The sequence below is a fragment of the Rosa rugosa genome, chromosome 3, assembly GCF_958449725.1.
Source record: "Rosa rugosa chromosome 3, drRosRugo1.1, whole genome shotgun sequence".
Taxonomy (NCBI): domain Eukaryota; kingdom Viridiplantae; phylum Streptophyta; class Magnoliopsida; order Rosales; family Rosaceae; genus Rosa; species Rosa rugosa.
The window spans coordinates 50,565,258-50,572,562 of NC_084822.1; the positions used below are offsets into that span (position 1 = coordinate 50,565,258).

General features: G+C 40.2%; 1 pseudogene; it reads left to right on the forward strand.

Moving 5' to 3' along the window:
• Positions 1 to 790: 790 nt before the first annotated feature.
• Positions 791 to 5,164, forward strand: LOC133737903 (cysteine-rich repeat secretory protein 38-like; annotated as a pseudogene).
• The last annotated feature ends 2,141 nt before the right edge of the window (positions 5,165 to 7,305 follow it).

Consider the following 7,305-nt stretch of genomic DNA (forward strand, 5'->3'; position numbering starts at 1 on the left):
TCCTCATCATCAAGCTACAGATTGTTTCTTTCATTGATAGAACTTGTGTTGCTCGTAGCTCAAGCCCTCGATCAACCGGATTTCCTGTACAACTTCTGTATAAACGAGACAGGTAACTATACCGCTGGTAGCCCTTATAAGACAAACCTCGACACTCTTCTCCTTTCTCTTTCCACGGCTACGGTTTTTACAACTCCAACTCCTCCTTTGGAGAAAACTCGGACAAAGTTTATGCACTCGGCCTCGATCTGTAGAGGAGATGTTGTTAAAACAGTAATGCACATTGATAATCTAGTTATCTAGATTAATCTAGAAATTGTACAAATCTAGCTAGATTAATCTAGACTAATCATGGTAGCTAGTGTAGAAAGGTTCTAGAGTCATGGTGTAATTAAAGTAATAAACTTCTAGTGTTGTCCATTAATATGTGGTTAGCAATTAACCACATGCTATGTCGGCTAGTTATGTCGGTAAAGTGATCAAAGTCTATAAATATGTGTCAAGCCTTTTGCACTTGTAATTAAGGGAAAACAACAATCATCAAAGCTGATCCTCTATAATCAAAAGCTCCCCGTTCTCAATATATACAAACAAACCTCTCCTCTGTTTTCCTTTCATACAAACTACCTCCTCTGTTTTTAAAACTCAACCATCTTCTAGTCCTAACCCACTACTACTAAAAGCTTCCTCACCAAATACCAACAGTGCATGGTATCAAAGCCACAAATTCTAACAGTGGTATTAGAGCTTGCTTCGATCAAATTTGGGGCGTTGATTTGTGTCTTCCACCATGTCTACCTCCACCTCCAACCAAACATCAATTCCTCTTCCCATCTTCAAGGGAGAAAACTATGATTTTTGGAGTATCAAGATGAGAACCTTCTTCATGTCTCAAGATCTATGGGACATAGTAGAGAAAGGATTCTCGACTCCAGAAAATCCAACGGTGGAGCAGTTGAAGCAAGAGAAGAAAGAAAAACTAAGAGATGCTAGTGCTCTTTTTGCCATCCAACAAGCGGTGGACGATACAAATTTTTCAAGAATCATGGGAGCTACCACATCAAAAGAAGCTTGGGATCTACTAAAGGAGGAGTTTCAAGGAATTGCAAAGGTACGTTCCGTCAAATTACAAACTATGAGGAGAGAGATAGAAAATTTAAAAATGAAAGATTCTAAGATCATAAAAGATTACTATTCCAAAGTAAAGGAAATAGTAAATCAATTAAGAGCCTATGGTGAAAATATTAGTGAGACTAGAGTAGTTGAAAAAATACTCATTAGCCTCACTGAAAAATATGACCCAATAGTAACTGCCATCGAACATTCGAAAGACATATCGAATCTTTCGGTGACAGAATTGATAGGCTCTTTAGAAGCTTATGAGAAAAGATTGAGTAGTCGGAATGAAAGTCCTATAGAAAGTGCATTCCGATCTAAACTCAATATACGATCTCAGAAAAATGAAAAAGAAAACAAGTTTGAAGAATTTTCTAGAGGAGGAGATAGACCCAAATATTGGGAAAATAAAAAATATATAAAGGAGAAAAGAAATTATTCTCCATGTGGAATCTGCCACAAAAATAATCATCAAGAAAAAGATTGTTTGTAACGCCCCAAGCTGCACCTCACCAGCTTAAGCACGTCACAGTGCCGCGAGTTTCTAAAACATAAACCGAATGCTCAATTTACATCCTAGAGAACCGCTAGACATTTTGCTTGAAAACTTTTTGTAAAACACAGCGAAAGCTACAAGTACTTTTGAGGTGAAAATCCTTGAGTTGCTAAAAATCATTTCATTCGTCCAGAACTTGAATGAATGTTCACACGAAGGATACGAACTTTAAGGAATGAGAACTAAAATTGACACGAGCTAACTATCAACAAGTTTCGGAACACGAAGTTCGAGAAAAAGAATGTAGAACAAAGTCCAAACGATGGTTTACCGGACTTATTCCGCACACCCAGCTCCGTCTGCTTTTGTCCTGTCACCAGTGCATAGTACCTGCATCCACACTGTTGTAGGGGTGAGCTTTCGTCCTCGCTGCTCAACAGGAACTCTACCACGACTAGGTTTGACACCAGTAAATATGTATTTGGGGATCCCAGTATGAAAACATGCTTAAACCAAAGACTCCAAGGAACGACAAACTTTATAAGATTTTATAACTTAAAAACTTATGCATGTTGCTTTAATAAATACGGCGCCAAATCCAAGTATTACCTGATGTCCGGTCCCATAGACCCATTACACGACCTTACCTCAAATTAATTTATCACCAGGTAAGCGTAGCGAGAACGTCCACTACCTAGCTACACACACGTACCGAGTCCGTGATTGCGGATACTCGGATGACTGGCATAGCTAACCCTCCGGAGGTTTAGGGAATCAAACCCAAGGAAGTCAGTGCCCCTTTCGCTCTCAAGCCATCACATTTCTCACGATTTGCACTATTGTAGGGGACAATGGCGGACGGAGCTGGGTGTGCAGAACAAGTTTGGTAAACCGTTTTCTGTACTTTATTCTAATATATATTTCTCGAATTTTGTATCTCGAAACTCGGGTGAAACTATTCTTGTGTCGAACCTAGTTAATGTCTTATTCCTTGAAGTTTGTACCTCCTGAGCGAGCGTTCATTTCAAGTCTAGACGAACAAATTGAATTTAGCGATTCAAGGATTTTCACCTCAAAAATATTGGTAGCTTCTGCTGTGTTTTGCGAAAAGTTTTTCAAACAAAATGCCTAGCGGTCCTCTAGAATGTAAACTGAGCGTTCGGTTTATGTTTTAGAGACTCGCGGCACTGTAACGAGCTTAGGCTGATGAGGTGCAGCCTGGGGCGTTACATTGTTGGTTTCGAGGAAAACCAAAATGCCGAAACTGCAACAAGTTTGGTCATATTGAGAAAAATTGTTTCCTCAAGAAAAATCACCGAGCAGACTTTTCAGAAGAAAATGAGCAAGATGAGCAGCTCTTCTATGCATGTCACTCGGCGATTGAAGAGAAAAATAAGAAGTGGTACGTGGATAGCGACTGCATCAATCACATGTCTGGAGACAAAATCATTTTCTCCAAACTTGATACTTCACGAAAGTCTCAAGTGAAACTAGGAAATGGAGAAATGGTGAAAACTAAAGGAAAATGTACGATTTCCATCCCGACTAATTTAGGAACTAAAAAGATTAATGATATTCTATTAGTTCCTAGCTTGGAGCATAATCTCCTTAGTGTCGGACAAATGATGGAAAATGGTTATGCTATATTATTTCATGGAGACTTCTGCAAAATATTTGACAAGAAAAGAAGGTTGATATTCAAAATAAGGATGAAAAATAGAAATTTTCCCATCCAATGGCAACAAATGGCCATGAAAGCAGAAGTCAAGAAGAAAAATATTGGCCTAGAGAAAAAGCAGCCGAGGACTCCACCAAGTCAAGCAAATAAAGAAAGAAGTTCAAATCCTTCGAAGTCTAAAAGTTGTGAAGTTGCAATGAAGAAGAAAGCAAAAGAAAGGCCACGAAAGAAGAAAGCCGAAGAAAGGCTATGGAAGAAGAAAGCCGAAGGAAGGCCATGGAAAAAGAAAGCAAGAGAAAGCACAACTTCGCCAAGGCACTTCAAAGATCGAGACTTGAATTAATATGAGATTGCTCGGAGTATCATCAATGAGCATTAAGGAGGAGTGTTAAAACAGTAATGCACATTGATAATCTAGTTATCTAGATTAATCTAGAAATTGTATAAATCTAGCTAGATTAATCTAGACTAATCATGGTAGCTAGTGAAGAAAGGTTCTAGAGTCATGGTATAATTAAAGTAATAAACTTCTAGTGAGTTCTAGTTTGTCCATTAATATGTGGTTAGCAATTAACCACATGCTATGTCGGCTAGTTATGTCGGTAGAGTGATCAAAGTCTATAAATATGTGTCAAGCCTTTTGCACTTGTAATTAAGGGAAAACAACAATCATCAAAGCTCCTCTATAATCAAAAGCTCCCCGTTCTCAATATATACAATAATACAAATTTAACAAACCTCTCCTCTGTTTTCCTTTCATACAACCTACCTCCTCTGTTTTTTAAACTCAACCATCTTCTAGTCCTAACCCACTACTACTAAAAGCTTCCGCACCAAATACCAACAGTGGTATCAAAGCCACAAATTCTAATAGATGTTGAGGCCGACGACTGCGGCAGTTGCCTCAGCGTCGCCAGATATCGTCTCACGGCGGCCTGTCCTGTTCAGAAGGAGGCCATTGTGTGGTACGACTATTGCATGCTACGCTACTCGAATCAATCCATATATGGGAAGCTGACATTATCTCCTTCTTTCCGTATGTGGAACCTACATAACGTGTCGTCAACACTAGTGGAGGAGTTCAACCAAAAGCTTCTGCCCTTGTTGGAAAGACTGTCTAGTCAAGCTGCTGAAGGAGGTACTGATCGTAAGTTCGCTGTAGGCTGGCAAAACACAAGCGCCGCCAATGCAACAAGGACTCGCACAGTGTACTCCAGATTTGTCAGCCCAAGAATGCACTGAATGCTTCCGAACAGCTTTAGCAAAGATCACAGTATGTTGTTTGGGGAAATTTGGTGGGAGAGTTATTAAACCCAGCTGTAACTTAAGGTATGAAATTTACTCATTTTTTGACATTGCAGCTGTGGCACCCAGCCACCCACACCTTCGTCACCATTAGCAACACCGGCCTCTCCTCCTCCACTGCTGTCAGGTATATTCCCTATTCATAATTTCATACACCATTTATTTTGTCACCATATCTATGTCGCAACTCCTGATAGATTGTTTACTTTCCTTTAATTTCTTTATAATTGGGAAAAATAGTTATTATTCTTCGTTTAATTATCTGATCTAAAACTAGTTTCTTTAAACCCTCTGGAATCCTTTGCTGCTTGAAAATTTAGCCACAGAATGCTTTGAGTTTGAGTAGAAAGGATTCTTGATTTTTGCAGGAAAGAAGAAGAGTAATACATCTCGAACATAAGTCATCATCACTGTGACAATTGTTGTTCCGCTAGGGGTACTGATTGTATCCATATCGATTTATTTGAGTTCAGTTAGGAAGACTAAGGAAAAGTTTGAAGGTAATTAGTTTGTGATTAATTACTTCTCCTTAAACTAAATGAATGCGGTGATCAATTCTCTACTGTTAATCCCCCAGTATGCTCACAACCAGCATTTTATATGTATAATCATGGCATTGGATCCTCATCCGACATGTCCTTGGGATTTGAGAGTTACTCAGGATTGACATGGTCTGATCAATCCAAAAGCAACTCTGCCAACAAGGGTTTCAACTACCCGTTAGAATTTCACAGACACATTTTATTTTATTTTATTTTGTTATTAACTATTGATATGTAATTTTCCTATCAATTAGCTTAATTTAGAGAGACGTTAAAAATAGGGTTCTTGCCCCAAAGCACTAAAATGAGCCAAACTTTTCCCACTTACCCCAGCAACATATTTTTGTTCCCACATACACAATTTCACACCAAATGATCATTTTGCCCTCAACCCAATTAAAGAATTACAACGACGTCACTCTTTCTCCTTTCTCTCATCCCGATCTCTCTCTCTCTCTCTCTCTCTCTCTCTCTCTCTCTCTCTCTCTCTCTCTCTCTCTCTCTCTCTCTCTCTCTCTGTGCCATGGCCGCTCCGGAATCAGAGAACGCAGCCCACCACCGCCGGACCTTCACTGCACCTAGACCCCGCCGGACCTTCACTACGCCCAGACCCCGATTGGATCAGAACACGATCCCAGATCTCCGGCCAGTCTAAGAGCCTCATGCATCCAGCTTCGCTGCTTTCAGACCATCGGACCCTCCAGACAAAAATTGACTTAACCGCCGGAAGTTGCAGCCACGAGCGAGTCTGACATTAACAGGAGCCGTTGACTCAGACTCCGGTTGAAATCGAGCTACATCACCGGTCAAACTCAGTCTCGAAACGGCGCCTCCTCGAATCGACTGACATCATCAACGTCGTGTATCCTCCAGTGCTCGACGCAGGTTGTGGCAGAGAAGAAAGATGATTGGGTGCCCAAAGCATCTTCCTCGAGCATTCCTTCGTCTTAAACTCCATCAGAGTCGCCGGCGATGTTCTCATAGAGCAGTAGCCCACCAAGTCCGACGCCGGCAGGTTTGTCGCCTGAGGTGCTTTGGTCTTGGGTGCCCAGAGCATTTTCTGGGTGCCCAAATCATTTTTTTTTTTGTAAACTGTGGGAAGAAATCCGAGAAGGAAAGGACAAAAAAAAAAGAAAAAAAAGTTGTATTGGGGGCAAATCAAAATAGTGCTACTTCTGTTTTGCAACAGAAGGCCCGAAAGGAAAGAAAACAGGAAAAATAATATTTTATTGCTCCCCAATAGACGTCTATTGGGGAGCAATAGACATTTGAATTGATGTAATCTATTCGTTTTTTTGCTTAATCAAAGTTTTATTTATCTAATTTTAGGAAGATTAGTTCCCATTCTGGCTATCGAAAGTTCTATGGGGGGGGCAATAGACGTTTTGAATTGATCTCCTTGTTTTTTTTTCTGTAATCAAAGTTTTATTTGTCTAAATTTAGGGAGATTAGTTCCCATTCTGGCAACTGAAAGTCCTATTGGGGGGCAATACATGGCTGATAGTCGTCTATTGGAGGGCAATACATGGCTGATAGTCGTCTATTGGGAGGCAATAGATGTCTATTAGGGGGCAATAGACCTCTATTGCCCATCTATTAGGGGGCAATAGATGTCTATTGGGGGCAAAAAAACTTTCCGGTGAGATTTTCAGCAAATTCCGGTGGGCGGCAGCCGGTGACCGGAATCCGGCGAAAGTTGACCGGATTCCGGCGGCCGGTAACCGGACTCCGACGGCCAGTGACCGGGCTCCGGCGAAGTCTCTCATGGTTTCTCTCTCTTCCATTTTCTCTCTCTCTCTCTAGGTAACAAAGGGGTGAGGGTAAAATGGTATTAAAAAAAATTAAAAAATTAAAAAAAAATCTTAATGGGGTATTAGGGAAGACCTCCTTAGAGTGTTTTGGGTAAGAGAGAATTAAAAAAACTTAATGGGGTAAGTAGGAAAAAAATCTCTAAAAATGGGGTAAATGGACAAAACCCCTTAAAAATAACCTAGTTTGACTAATTAAGGAACAACATCCCCTATTTTCTATGCGAGTATCATCTATTTAGCAGGAATGTTTTATTATCCTTATATTCCTACATGCTAGGCTGTTACTTTGACTTGAATTTCTTTTGATTGGTTAAAATACAACCTAATTGAAAAGTTCAGCCACAAAATGCTTTCAAT